This window comes from Dasypus novemcinctus, chromosome 9 (assembly GCF_030445035.2).
Source record: "Dasypus novemcinctus isolate mDasNov1 chromosome 9, mDasNov1.1.hap2, whole genome shotgun sequence".
Lineage (NCBI taxonomy): Eukaryota > Metazoa > Chordata > Mammalia > Cingulata > Dasypodidae > Dasypus > Dasypus novemcinctus.
This window is the reverse complement of record NC_080681.1, coordinates 96,714,765-96,729,384: the sequence shown is the minus strand read 5'-3', so window position 1 is coordinate 96,729,384 and position 14,620 is coordinate 96,714,765. Positions and strand designations below refer to the sequence as shown.

General features: G+C 42.1%; 1 protein-coding gene and 1 long non-coding RNA gene across 3 annotated transcripts in view; one reads left to right on the top strand and one right to left on the bottom strand.

Moving 5' to 3' along the window:
* Nucleotides 1–14,620, bottom strand: part of INPP5B (inositol polyphosphate-5-phosphatase B) — a 50,426-nt gene that overhangs the window by 24,954 nt on the left and 10,852 nt on the right. The window lies entirely within an intron of this gene.
* LOC105746963 (uncharacterized) lies at nucleotides 1,879–13,715 on the top strand. The gene is made up of 2 exons (XR_001119159.3): nucleotides 1,879–2,768; nucleotides 2,844–13,715. It is a non-coding gene; the product is annotated as an uncharacterized lncRNA (long non-coding RNA).

Below are 14,620 nucleotides of genomic sequence, written 5' to 3'. Positions count from 1 at the left end.
AGGTGGGAAGTGGATGAGGTTCAACCAATTGGGCTTCCCACCTACCACATGGGAGGTCCCAGTTTAGTTCCCAGTGTCTCCTGGAGAAGGCAAACTGGCACAGAGGGCAGGCATGGTGAGCTAATGCAACAAGATGACGCAACAAAAGAGACACAAAGAGGAAAGATAATGAGAGACACAACAAACCAGGAAGCTGAGGTGGCTCAGGTGACTGAGCACCTCTCTTCCACATGGGAGGTCCCAGGTTCAGTTCCAGATGCCTCCTAAAGAGAAGATGAGCAGACAGCAACCCCAAACAATATGTGGGGGGTGGGAAGAGGTGGGTGGAATAAATAAGTACAATAAATCTTAAAAAAAAAAAAACACCTTTTAAAGGCTCCCCACCATCGGAAGCCAAGGCTTCTACCCAGTCTGGATCATGCCCAGCTGTCCAGCCACCACAGTCCTCTTGCCCCCTACCTCCTTGAATGTCTTACTCTAAGCACAGTAACAGGGTCCTGCAAACATTTTCTGTTAAGGGCCAGATAGTATATAGCTTAGGCTTTGCAGGTCACACAATCTCTGTCACAACTACTCTGCTATTAGTGTGAAAGCAGCTATAAGCATGACTATGTTCCAAGACAATTTTATTTATGGAAACTGAGATTTGAATATCATATAATTTTCACATTCTCTTTTGATTATTTTCAAACTTAAAAAGGTAAAAAACATTTTAAACTTTTGGGCTGTACAAAAACAGGTGAAGGACTGGATTTGACCCATGGACTGTAGTTAGCCAACCCAAGCTGCAGGCCACATCTTAAAGATCACTCCTGGGATCGGATGAGGCTCAAGTAGTTGAGCACCCACCTCCCACATGGGAGGTCCCAGGTTCAGTTCCAGTGCCTCCGAAAGAAAAAAACAAAAACAAAAAACAGACAATGAGCACAAATAATGAGCAAACAGACAAGAGGGAGTGATCTCAGGGAGGAAGAAAAAAAAGAAAAAAGATGACTCCTTCCAAGAAGCCCTCTCTGACCTGTCCTTGACTGGTCAGATTCTCTGACATTGATATTCTCACAGTCCCCTGTGCTTCCCCATCATAGTCTTGATTGTTGTGTTTTGTAACTGTCTCCCCTGTTAATACTGAGCTTACAGAGGAAAGAGCTACATCTAATTTATTCATCATTGCATCCATATCATCCAGCACACCACCCAGCACATTATTAGTGGTTCAGTCACTCAACAATTCAATAGAGAATACTGGATGAAGGAAGAAGGGAACCCAAATCCCTTTGTACCTTATAAATACATAGCATCAAAGTTTAAATGTGTAGCATTCTTTTGGAATGTTTTGACTAATCTTCCCATTGTCTTCGGCATATAACAAAAGTAAAAGGAAAGAACTAGAATATGTTGTTTCTACAGTGTTAACAATCTCTTGATTTGTTAGTTGTATTTCAGGAAACCAAATCCCCACTGAGGTGGGGACCTAGGTAATTTTGGAAATGAGGGGAGTCTGTAAAGCTAAGGACAAAAGGAACTGTACAGGGAAGCAGATGTGGCTCAACCCCTTGGGCACCCACCTACCACATGGAAGGTCATGGGTTCAGGTCCTGGTGCCTCCTAAAAAAGAAGACAGACACTGCCTCCTGCCACAATGAGCTTAGACACTGCCCCCACCGTAACAAGCAGATGCCACAAGCCAGCAGATGCTGCAGCCTGCGGGGAGCAGATGTGGCTCAGGCCGTTGGGCACTGGCCTCTCAGGTGGGAGGTCCTGGGTTCGGTTCCTGGTGTCTTTTGGAGAAGGCTAGCAAACAATGAGCAGACAAACAAGAGACCATCTGGGGGAGAGGGGTACAAATAAAGTAAATAAATATAAATCTTTTTTTAAAAAAGGAACGTACTCTAATTGATAAACTTGTTTCCCATGGGGGCACAGGTTAACAATTCCAAGACCACTATATGTCGAATCAAAAAATTAAGTAAATGGATGGAGGGAGCCAGGTTTCTCACTGCTGGAGTAGGAGATTACAGATAAGCAAGGAGAGGAGGTTAGAATGATCCATGTAGCAAGGGATGAGAGTTTGGAGACTTCACTACCAACTCAGGTTTAGCTTAATATTAATATGACTGTAACACATAGAACTACTTATAGATAAGTATGCACACATGTATTTGCTTGCTCATAAGCTGAGAGGGCCCAGAAGCAAGGATACCCCAGTAGCAATGATCACACCTAATGCCCAGATGGTGGTTTCTAATATCATTCTCCAATAAAAGAAACCAGGCTCCTTGGAGATATGGTTGATTCTAGGACTGAGGTAGGAGATATACAATATGAGCCTGGAGTATTATATAGTGTCATAAAGTAAGAAAGTACTTAAAACAAAAACAAACAAACCCACCATCATGAGGAAATGTAAAAGGGACAAAGGAGCCAATTAAAAGAACTCCCAATGACCAGAGCTGGAACAATTCGAACAACAAATAAAATAATATTGTATTATAACCCAAGTATAAAATAAATATCCATGAGTCCATACTGATAAGAAATGAGAGAATAAATATAAATGGAGAGGAAAAGCTCCCATGCAGAATTCCAAATAATACATGCAGAAATTCTTTCCCCAAGCAGGTGGGACACAACTCATCCTTAAATGTGAGCTGCACGTAGCAACTTCCTTCCAAAGAGCACAGTGTGGAAAGGGGAGAAAGAATAACGTGACAACAGAGAAGCCTAACAAACATACTTGAGCCAGGTGACCACGATCGACAGCAACAGTGGTAAGTCATGCTGACAGTATGTGCCCTGACGTGATGTGATGAGAATGACATTTCACCCCTGTGGTCTTCCTACAGAAACCTACAATTCCTGTCTAATCATGAGAAAAACACCAGACAAACCCAATTTGAAGGTCACACTACAGAATAACTGACCAGCACTTCTCAAATTTGCCAGGGTCATTAAAAACAAGCAAAGTCTGAGAAACCATCACAACAGAGAAGCCTAAGGAGACATGGCGACTAAATGTAATGTGGTGTCCTGAGATGGGTTCTGAAACAGGAAAATGATACTAACTAAAGACTAAAGAAATGTGAATAAAGTATGGACTTCAGTTAAGAATATATCAATATTGGCTCATTAATTGTGACAAATGTATCATATTAATGTAAGATGGTAGTAAGAGTAGAAACTGGGTTTGAGGTATATGGAAACGTATGATCATCACAATTTTTCTATAAATCTAAAACTGTTCTAAAATAAAAATTTATTATTATTTTTTTAAAGCATACCAGGGACTGAAATAAAAACTCTTGGAAAGGCTTACCTAGTCTCTGCCTCACCTCCCATTATCTTCTCAACCCTCAGCAATGGAGTTTTTGTCTCCACTACTCCCCAGCAATTGCTTTTGTTAAGGTTACTAGAAACACCCATGTTGCCAAATTCAATAGTCAGTTCTCAGTCTTCAGCTGAATTACCCACCTTTGGCAGAACTTGGTAGATGACCACTCCCTCTTGGTAAACACTTTCTTCTCTTGGATTCCCTGACAGCTCTCGCACCTCACTGGCAATTCTTTAATCTTGAAGGCTCCTGCTCTCCATCCCCCCACCCCATCCCCTCCACATAGGACTCTTCTCTAGCTCTCCTCTTTCTCATCCAAGTTCGCTCACTTCATCTCAGGGTTTAACCTACAATGCTGATCGCTCCCAAATTACATCTCCAGCCTGGGCCTATCACCTGAGCTCTGGATTCAATCCTACTTTCCCTCTTAGTCTTCATCTCAGCAGGTGGCACCAGCATTCAACCAACTGCTCAAAATAAAAACCTAGGACTCATTTGAGACTCCTCTCTGTCCTCCCTCACATCTCACACCTAATTCATCAGGAATTCTGGCAAGTTCCACCTTCAAAAATAAACCCAGAACCTGACTGCTTCTCACCATTTCCACCACTAATCATTTCAGCAAAGCAACTATCAGTTGTCACCAAGACTACGACAGCAGCTTCCTAACGTTTCTGCCCTTCCATTTTATGCTCCTCTAGTCAGTTTTCCATATAGCAGCCAGAGTGAACTTTGGGGCGGGGCGGAAGTATATCTGATGAAGTAGCTTCCCATACTCAGAATAAGAGCCAACCCCCTGAAGAGAGCTGATAAGGCTCCACCTAATCTTTCCTCCCATGCCTTTCCAGCCTCATCCACCTTGCTCTACCTCTCTGTCTACTCTTGCCACATTTATTTCCTTTTTTGCTATTTCTAGAGCATGTTAAGCTCATTCCCAACTCAGTCTTTGATCTTGCAGTCCATCGGCCTCAAATTCCTTTCCTCCAGGTGTCCACACTGTTTACTCCTTCACTTCATTCAGGCCTTGCTCAAATGTCACCTCCTCAGAGAAGCCCTCTCTGATTATACCATCTTAAAAAAGGCCCCACCACCCTGCATCACTCTGTCCTCTTACTCCAAAGATTCCTTCTTGGTTCACCATCCCCTTAGGGTCTCAATAATTTTTTCAAGGTGCCTGTCTATAAGCCAAAAGAAATACCTAATGATCTGTTTAAGTAGTTAGGGCCAAATAACTTAATGAGTGTTTAAGTCCTAGGAACTTAGTAGAGTTTGAAAAAACAATAAATAGAAAAATATTTTTATTTCTTCTGAATAACCACAATTATTTACTATTGAGATATCTGTGCCTGTTGGGCAAAAACAATTTCTCAAACCTTGGAATCAGTTTGGACATGACCACACACTCATTGCATGTTCCACGCTGATATTTGCATGGTACTTGTTTTCAATCGTGGCTACCACCAAAAACTCAGCTTTGCAAAGATATGTCATCGAAAGGAATATGGCATCATCTAATATTGAAACTGTGAACTCCCTCAAGCTAGAAGTTTACTCCATGTCCAAAAGATGTCAAGTATCTCTGTTTACCTTGAAAATTTTTAAATATTCCAGTGTCCCTGTGATTCACTGCAGAATCCCAGGGTGCTTCAGCACATACTTTGAGAACCACAGCCTTTCTTGTTTTATTTCCCATACTGCTAATGTTATTTGATATTGTTTTATATTTATCCACCCATTTATTGAGATATTATTTCCACTAAAATATAAGCTCTATGAGGCAGAGATTTTGTTTTCTTTATTTCCTGGGATGTAGAATGGTGCCTGGTGCACAGTAGGTACTCAGTGGGTTGAATGAATGAAAGAATCAGGAATCTTACATTTAAATCCAGCTACGCCATTATCTTCCTGCGTGACTTGACAAGTTATTTCCTTCCTTTAGACCTTGTTTTCCTCATCTATAAGATGGAGACTTTAGTATAAATATCCCATGGGGCATTTACAATATGCAAAAGTACCTGTACTTTCCATACCAAGGAATTAGGATTCCGTACTCTGTTTCTGCATGGCAGTGCTTCCTACAGGCTCCCTCAGAGTTTTGTTCCTGTGAGTACTTCGTCCAAACAGTCTGGACATACACCTCCTAGGCACACGAAGTTTGGCCTGTGGATTCTGCTTACCCCCTCGGGTGGCTGGTAGGCTGATCGGAAAACTGCCTGGGAGACACGCATCTTTTCAAAGCTCTCAGGCTGTGCCTCTCTGGACTTAGTCCAACAAAGACTGGAATATCTTCATTATGACTCTTTATATGGAAACTTTAAGGCATGATTTGGGGGATTTCCAGCCACAGGGCAATCTTCTCGGAATCTCTTCTCTCCAGAATCTCGTCCGGAAGCAGGCTGTAGGCAGCTTTTTCACCATCACACAGCTACACGGTTCCCTCTCTGTACACAGCTTTCTGTCCTTTCTCCCCACCCGTTTCCCTACTCCTGCTCTGCCCTTCTGCCAGCCTGATACCCCCCAGTTCTTCATCACCCAATGTCATAGGTAACAGCTGAGATTTTTCTTTTCTTCCTATGTTCAGCCATTACACCCTACAAATCCTCTTTGCTATATATGTTTATACTTGACCCTCTATCCCCACTGCTACACCTTACTTTGGGCCCTTAAAACTTCTGGGAAATCTACTTAAGAATTTCCCTGCCTCCATTCTCACCCCTCTCCAATCCATTCTGCCAACATTCTAGAGACAAAACACAAATCTGAGCAGGTCATGCCCTTGAGAAAAATCTCTCAGTAACTTACATCATCTTTAGAACAAGGCTCAAACGTCTTGAGTATTGCGTGCAAGGACCTTTATATTTGGCCCCATCTCCTACTCCTTCCTGACTCCAATCTCTCCTCCCCTACCCCCCACTCCAGTCACACCAAAACTATCTTTTCCGATGTTTCCCACTCAACCCCACCCCCTGGTCCTAGGTAAATCCTAATCACCTCTCAATCCCAGCTTCACATGGTGAGCTTCAACTCATCCTTCAAGCCTCAACTCAGGAGTCATTTTCTTTCAAAAGCCTTCTCTGGCCATCTCCGTACGGTCTCACACACATAGTGCTTCCTCTATCAAGAACTATTATCATAATGGAACTATAACTGTTTAACTGTGTTCTTACTTGTCTTACCTCTTTAGCTAGACCACAAGCTTCTTGGGAGCAGAGACTGATGCATTTTTCTGTGTCCCAGGCTAACCGCAGTATATGGAACCTACCAGACAGTCATTTAAACAGTCACAGTGCAGAGATTAAGCTCACTGTGATTTCTGGATGAGTTCTTTTTGATTACTTTTCATACTTACAACTGAAACCATTTATCAGTAAGAACCTAACAGGTCAACTATAGCAACAATTTCAGCTTAACCTGGGGGTGCGAAAGTGCAGAAGTGTTCTACTTTTCTTGCAAATTCTGTGTACTGCCCATCTTACAGAACCCAAACCACTCTCACACCCCGTATGAAGCAGACAACGTTGACCCTTGAGGCTCCTCTCTCAGCCCAAGCTGCAGAATAGCCTAACACAGAACCATAATCCATTCTCTGGAACCCTTGGGACCAAGTGTATTTTGAATTTGGAGGATTTTAGAAAGACAATACATTATCTTTGCCATATATTATATAATACCATCAGCAGAGTCGGAGGCAACATCTAGTAATCAAACGCTTTAATACTGCACACCATGCAAACGACAAACAGTGACACTCCCTGAGGTTAATAATAGTCTCATGTCAGTTCAAGCAAGTTTACTGCTATGAGTTTGGGCCAAACTTATCAAAAACATTTTTTTTTTATCTTCAGAGCTTTTAGCACTTTAGAATTCCCCATAAGGGATTGAGGTCAGTAGTTAAGAGCATGGCCTTAGGAAAGCCTGGAAGGGAGTACACAAAAATGTTGACAGTAGTCATTTCTCAGTGGTAGGATTTCTTTTTCTTTTTGTTTTTATGTACTTTCAAAGTTAATTATAAATGGCATTTTTTTTTTTTTTTTGTATAATAAAAATACACATATACTAAGTGCACAGGCTTTGGAGTCAAAGACTTAGGTTCCATCTCTGGCCCTGCTACTTATTCACTGTGTGATTTTGATCAAATTATCTAACTTCTTCAAGCCTCTGCATCCTCAGCTGAAGTAAGATAAGAGTGTGGGCTTTGTCTGTTTGCTGCCTTCTCTTCCCATGCTTAACTCGAGGCTGTATCCTTCACTGCAGAGCCTAAGGGGCTCTGGAGGCCAAGTCAGACCTGTTGGAGGTCCAGATCTACAAAAAATATATAGGAGACAAGGCCTCAATTTCAATTTCTTGTTGCCAGGCCTACCATTGACTTGGGGTCTCAGATTTTTCTAAAGCACAGCCTCAAACAAGGAAAAGAGTAAATTCAAAATCAAAATACAAGTAGGTCATTTTTTTTGAAAATTGTGCCAGAGGCTACAACATTATTTCATAATTCACAGCATTATTTCTTCTCCTCCACTAGGTCTTCTAGTTACGCATAAGTATACGACCCAAGATCTAGACCAGTGCTGTCCAACAGAATTTTCTGTGATGATGGTAATGTCCTGTAACTGCACTGCCCAACACAGTAGCCACTAACCACACTTGAAGAGTTGAAATGTGGTTAGAGCAAATGACAAACTAAGGTTTTAAATTTTATTTTAACTAATTTAAATTTAAGCAGCCACAAGTGGCTAGTGGCTCTGTACCGGACAGGGCAGATCTAGACCCTCTCCTCTACAAGGAAATACCAGCCATCACAGTCAATTCTAAACAGAGCTGTCCAACTCTGCCTGAGCTCAGACCCTCCCGTGCCTACTGGGCAATTCCACAGGATGTTTTGCGTGCAGATAGGTCCCAGGTAAAACTGTGGTTTAACTTCTAGGCCCTTCTTCTGAGCTCTCCCTTCTCTTACCAGCATCATCACTCTTCCATCAGCCAGGCCTGGAAACCCGCCAACCACTTACCCCTCTCCTTGGGCCCCCAGAGCCAGTCAGTCACTAGACTCCTCACTCTCACAGTCGGCTTCTTCCACGCCATCAGCTCTTGTTATTTCAAGAGCCTCCTAAGAGATCTTCCCATTTCTGCTTACTGAATTTAGTCTTTGGATTTGTCCAGATTAAACTCTGATTTTATCTCTCCCTACTCTAAATCTTTCAGTGTTATGCCACTGCTGGCAGGTTAAGGTCTAAACTGGTTAAACTGGCATGAGGCCCTTTCCAAATTGGCCTTCTCTGACTCACCGATCCATCAGCCAAAGGCAGCCCAATCTAAACAGACAGGCTCCCCACACGTGCCACCTTCAAACCTGCTTCCCTGCCTCCTGACACCTGCTTTCTGGCCACCTCTGCTTCAGAGCCCATCCTCAAACCTGACCTCCTTCGTGAAGTCTTTCCCAACCATGTCAGTCCTCAATAGTCATTCCTTTAAATTCTAAGGGCCTTACTGTCTATATAGCTTGTCTGGGACTTTAAAAGATATTACAGTTTTTTGGAAAAACACTTTTTTTTTTTTCCTGGAAAAAGGCCTGGACTTCGGCTCCGTTCATTAACTGATATGAAACTTCAAACAAATTACTGAATTTGTTTCCTCATTTATAAATTTACAGATAAAATATATATGGGTCAAGAGCTTAGCATCATGTCTGGTGTTGGGGATTGAATCATGTCCCCCATAAAGACATGTTCAAGTTTTAATCCACATACCTTTGGATGTGAACCCATTTGTAAGCAGGACCCTTTGAAGATGTATCATCAATTAAAGTGTGGTATAACCAAACTGGATCAGTGTGGCCCTTAATCCATATTACTGGAGGCCTTATTTTAAAAAAGCATGAAGTCAGGAGAAACCAGAAGTTCAGACACAAGGAAAGAGCTTGCCATGTGACAAGAGTCAGAGATGCAACTCAAGGAACCTCAAGGGTTGTAGCAAACCAGCACCAGAATGCTACAGACTTTGGAGGGAAAGCGTGAACTTGCTGATACCTTGATTTGGGACTTCTACCTCCGAAACTGTGTGCTAATAAATGCTTGTTGTTTAAGCCAACCCATTGGGTGGTATTTGTCATAGCAGCTCTGCCAAACTAAGATACATGTTATACAACAGACACTCAGCATCCTTGGTATTTTTCCTTATTCTCTATCACTCCTAATTCCCAACTGCTTTGAAGATGACTACCATTTATTGAGGATCTACTAATAGCTAGATCTGGAACTAAGTGCTTCGTGTATTATTTCTGATCAATTATTGGCCTCATTTTACAAATAAGGAAATTGAGACCCAGCGTAGATAGCAGACATGTCCAAGGACACAAATTGGTGCCGTTAATGGCACAGAGCCAGTAAATGGAGCAGTCGACACTAGCTTGGCTCCAAAGCCCACAGCCTCTTCTTTTGCAGACATGAACACAATATCTTCAATGAGACTATAAACTCTGAGGGGTAAGTACTATATGAAGAGAAGGGTTAAGATTGCTTGGACAACAAAGCAAAAGTACCCCCCAGTCTCCACAGGATGTGTGTGGGGTGTGGCTGTCACTACTGGGTGGAGATCATGGGCCTATCCCTCCTCAGCATCTACTTGACAGCTTTAAGAGGACTTCCTATGCCCTCAGTCACTGGGCCTTTGCATTCCATCTTCAGCACACTAGAAGAACTTGTAAAACCACGAGAGAAAACCATGTACTCCGAAATACCCAAAAGTTCAAACTAGGTTAGTTCAATGCTGCCAGCGACACCAAGCTGTGCACATACCTCAAGAGGGCTCTCTCAGGCTCAGACAGGGCAGCACACAGCAGTGGGATACATTTAGTTCACAGGGAGATAAACAGATCCAGATCTAACTAACCAGAATACAAGCCAGTCTGTGCTGATGATAACGATGATAACATTATCACTAGTAACATTAATAGCAAATATCTCAGGCTGACCACATGACATATACTGTTACAATCACTTTACATATATTCAATCCACACAGCTACTCTGGAGTGGCTGATATTACCTCCACTTTAGATCAGGAAATAAACCCAGAGAGGTTAAATAACTTGTCCAAAAGAACGAAGAGGTACAGACAGCCAGGATTTAAACCTAGGAAGTCTGGATCAAGAGTCTGTGCTCTTGGGAAGCGGATGTGGCTCAACTGATAGAGCATCTGCTTACCATATGGAGGGTCCAGGGTTCGATACCCAGGGCCTCCTGACCTGTGTGGTGAGCTGGGCCGTGCGCAGTGCTGCCACGCGCAAAGAATACTGTGCCACACAGGGGCACCCCTGAGTAGGGGTGCACCACATGCAAGGAGTTCACCCCGCAAGGAGAGCCACCCTGTGTGAAAAAAGTGCAGCCCACCCAGGAGTGGTGTCACACACATGGAGAACTGATGCAGCAAGATGATGCAACCAAAAAGAGATGCAGTTTCCCAGTGCTGCCAGATAATGCAAGCAGGCACAGAAAACCACACAGCAAATGGACACAGAGAGCAGAAAACAGTGGGGGAGAGGGGAGAAAATAAAATAAAACTTAAAAAAAGAGTCTGTGCTCTTAACCAGTAAATTATTTTACCTCTCAGAAAGCATTTCTGGGGAAGCAGACTTGGCCCAATGGATAGGGCATCCGCCTACCACATGGGTGGTCTGCGGTTCAAATCCTGGGCATTCTTGACCCATGTGGAGCTAGCCCATGTGCAGTGCTGATGTGCACAAGGAGTGCCCTGCCGCGCAGGGTTGTCTCCCGCGTAGGGGAGCCCCGCGCGTAGGGGAGCCCCGCGCGCAAAGAGTGCGTCCAGTAAGGAGAGCAGCCCAGTGCAAAAGAAAGTGCAGCCTGCCCAAGAATGGCACTGCACACACAGACAGCTGACGCAGCAAGATGAAGCAACAAAAAGAAATACAGATTCCCAGTGCCACTGATAAGGATAAAAGCGGTCACAGAAGAACACACAGCGAATGGACACAGAGAGCAGACAACTTGGGGGGAGAGGGGGAAGGGGAGAGAAATAAATTTCAAAATTTTTTAATCTTAAAAAAAAAAGAAAGCATTTCTGGCTGAGAAAATAACTTCAGCAAAGGCATGGTATCATCATATGCTCAGAAATAAGTGGTAATAAGTAGTAGAAATGAGTAGCCTTGTTTGGGAAGCATAAAGGACTATAAAGAAGAGTGATGGAGTTAGGGTTCAAGCACACAAGCAAAGCAGATAACCTGAGTTCCATTCTCAGTTCTCACTGACCAGCTGGGTGACTACAGGCATGTTACCTACCCTCTCAAAGCCTCAGTCTCCCCAACTGAAAAATGGAGCTCTTCTTACAGAACTTTCATGGCACAGTGTGGGAACCATGGACCCATAGGAAGTGCTCATTAAATGGTAACTACTAATAATTATAATAGTTATAATAGTAATTACTCTAGGGCTGAACTGTAAGACTTGGAATGCCATGTGGAATGTGGATTTCACTCAATAGGCAAAGGGGAGCCTAGGTGTTTACCTAGTAGATAGTACACAAGGCAGGGAGCTCTTATTATAGTCATAAACTGAATGATCCCCGTTACATGGGGCACCCAGCATCAAAAAACAATGGAAAAAATTTATTTCTCCCATTTCAACCAGGCCACCTCCTCAAATAATTTTATTTTCTTAAAAGTCAAATAATCATGCTTAGTTTCCTGTCCCTCCCTTCCTTCCTCCCTCCCTTCCTTTCTTTATTCCTTCATTCCTTCCTTCCCTTTCTCCCTTTCATTACCCACTAGCTCATGGTTTAAAAAAAAAAGTACCACATATTTCCTTGGCATTTAAAATGGAGAGAAAGAGCTTTAAAACACATCCTATGCCCTGCAACCTGCGAGCCCTGGACTCAAAATCCCACCCAGTGTAAATCCAATTTAGGTTAGTTGGAGTAAATATGATCAGTTTAGCCTTCAAGGAGGAAGACTACAGCACAATTACATTAAAGCAACAGATTAGTGGTGATAGGCCATTGGAGAGATGACTTTTTCCTCCAGCACCCTCCCTTCAAGGCAACTTCTGTGAACAATCTGTGGACTGGTGATAAAGCTGAAAGAGAAGTGGGCAAGAGCAAACCAGGAAGATGGGTGGAGTGGGAGGGATCAGGGGTGCACAGCATGCCCAAAGAGGAAGAGGTCAGTAGTTCTTCAAGTAAGAAACACTTCAGGCTATGAATTCTATGAGTCTCTACAATTCAACCAAAGACAACATTTTCTGAGCACTTACAAATGTACAAGGCATCAGGTGGTATTTGGGAAGGAGAGAGGTTGCAAAATGCTAACAGCAAATTTGAGCTTTAAAAAATGTAGCTAACTAAGTGCTCAACAAAAAAGTGAAAAAGTACAGAGCCTTATCCAGAAATAATAAGCAGGCAAGTTTGAAGAGAAAATGAAAGTGAACTATGGCAGATAATACTAGAGAGGGGAGTGGACCAGGCTCTACAGGACTTGAACTCCACACTAAGGATTCTGAACTTTATTCTACAGGCAGCAAGAGGGATCCAACATTCAAGTTCCTATACAATACAGTAGGACATGACAAAAGTTATGGAGTAAAGAGATCCCCAAAAGTAAAAAAATTTTAAAAAGAACAAAAATAAAATAAGAAGAGATCCCCCAGGGAAAGGAAGACTTAAGCTTGTAAGGACACTATTGTAATAGTTCAGGTAATAGAATACCAATAGGAACTATCAGGGTTTTAAAATGTGGGCAGGTAAGAGAGGCACTGCAGGAAAAGGACAGAAAGAGTTTGGTTATTACACATGAGAGGAGAGGAAAGAGTCAAGGATGGTGGAAGTTTTCAGTGACTACATTAAAGGAAAAGAAACTGAAGGGAGGGAAAGAGTAATGGAGATGAGTATAGGCCACCAGTTTCTAAGCTCCTGGATGTAGACATTTGCAATATTTCTCTCTCTCTTTCTCTCTCTCTCTTTCAAGGTACCAGGTGCCGGGGTCTGGACCTAAGACCTCATATGGGAAGCCGGCATTCAACCACTGAGCCACATCGGCTCCGAGTTGGTTTTATCGTTTGTTTTGCTTGTTGTTTGTTCTTTTTGTTTTTTCAGAACCCACAGAGAACCTGAGCTACATGGGCTCACTGCAATTTCTAACTGTGTTTCCCAAACAAAGGAGCTCCTAAATAATTTAGCCCTACTTAAATCCTGTATGACCTTCCAGGAGTCAGATGCTAATCCCATTTTACAGATAGAAGAGAGGAAAATCAAGAAATACATCTAATGTACCAAGGAGCAATAATGAAAAATAAAAATTTTAAAATCCAGGTCTTTACCCACTTAGACACACCCTTTGTTCAAATCCTCATCATCAACCTTCCAAGAAATAAAGCATCTTTTCATTCAATTCATATTTGCTAGTTTTATTTCATATGTGTACCACTGGTACGTATAGAAAATTGCTGCAGTATATTTTAAGTAGCAAAGAAAAACATGTAAGTCAGCTAGCTTCTATGTTCCAACACCGTCCTTGCTCTTATAAATATTGATATCTCTCTTTCCCTGAACCATTGTCCCTGAGGATTCTTCTGTGCAAAGCTCTAATTCTAATGGAATGTTTGTAGGTCACCTCTCTTGTTGCAGAATCCCACTGTAGAATTCCAAAACAAGTTGTTTTCAGGTGAAAAAAAAAGACTTCAGGGGGTTCTCTTGTACTAGAAACAAACACAGATTAAATGGGACAAAGAAAGAAAATGGAGAGGGGAACAACAAAAGGAGGAAAAAAATGGACACAGTTCTCTTTTTCAAAAAAACAAAGTGACCCAAAATCAATTTATTTGCTTAGATGACTGCAGAGCTTCTCACAAAGGTAGAAATGATGGAGTGGGTTTATTTCTACCTCCAGGATAAACAGAAGCAAATTAATTTTCCTCGTGCTAAAAGGATATGTTAGAAAAATTTTACTTATAAATACTGACAGGTCAAGGTTCTAGAACTTCAGAACCTAAATAAAATCAAAATAAATAAATAATAAAAATAAAATTAAAAAGGAAGAAAGAAGAGAAAGAGAGAAAGAAAAAGAAAGAGAACCAACCAACCCAGGGACTATTTTTCCAACATTCTCTTTGGCTTCTGCCCTGATCATCTAAATTACCCTTTATGCTACCCCAAGATATAAATAGCATTCATTTCCTTTCTCAAGCCAGACACACTTTAATGCTATGTTTCCTGGGTCCAGGGGAAAAAATACTCAACACATTTCTCTAAATTTGAGTTACAACAAAGTTGGCTCACTTTGAATCAACCATG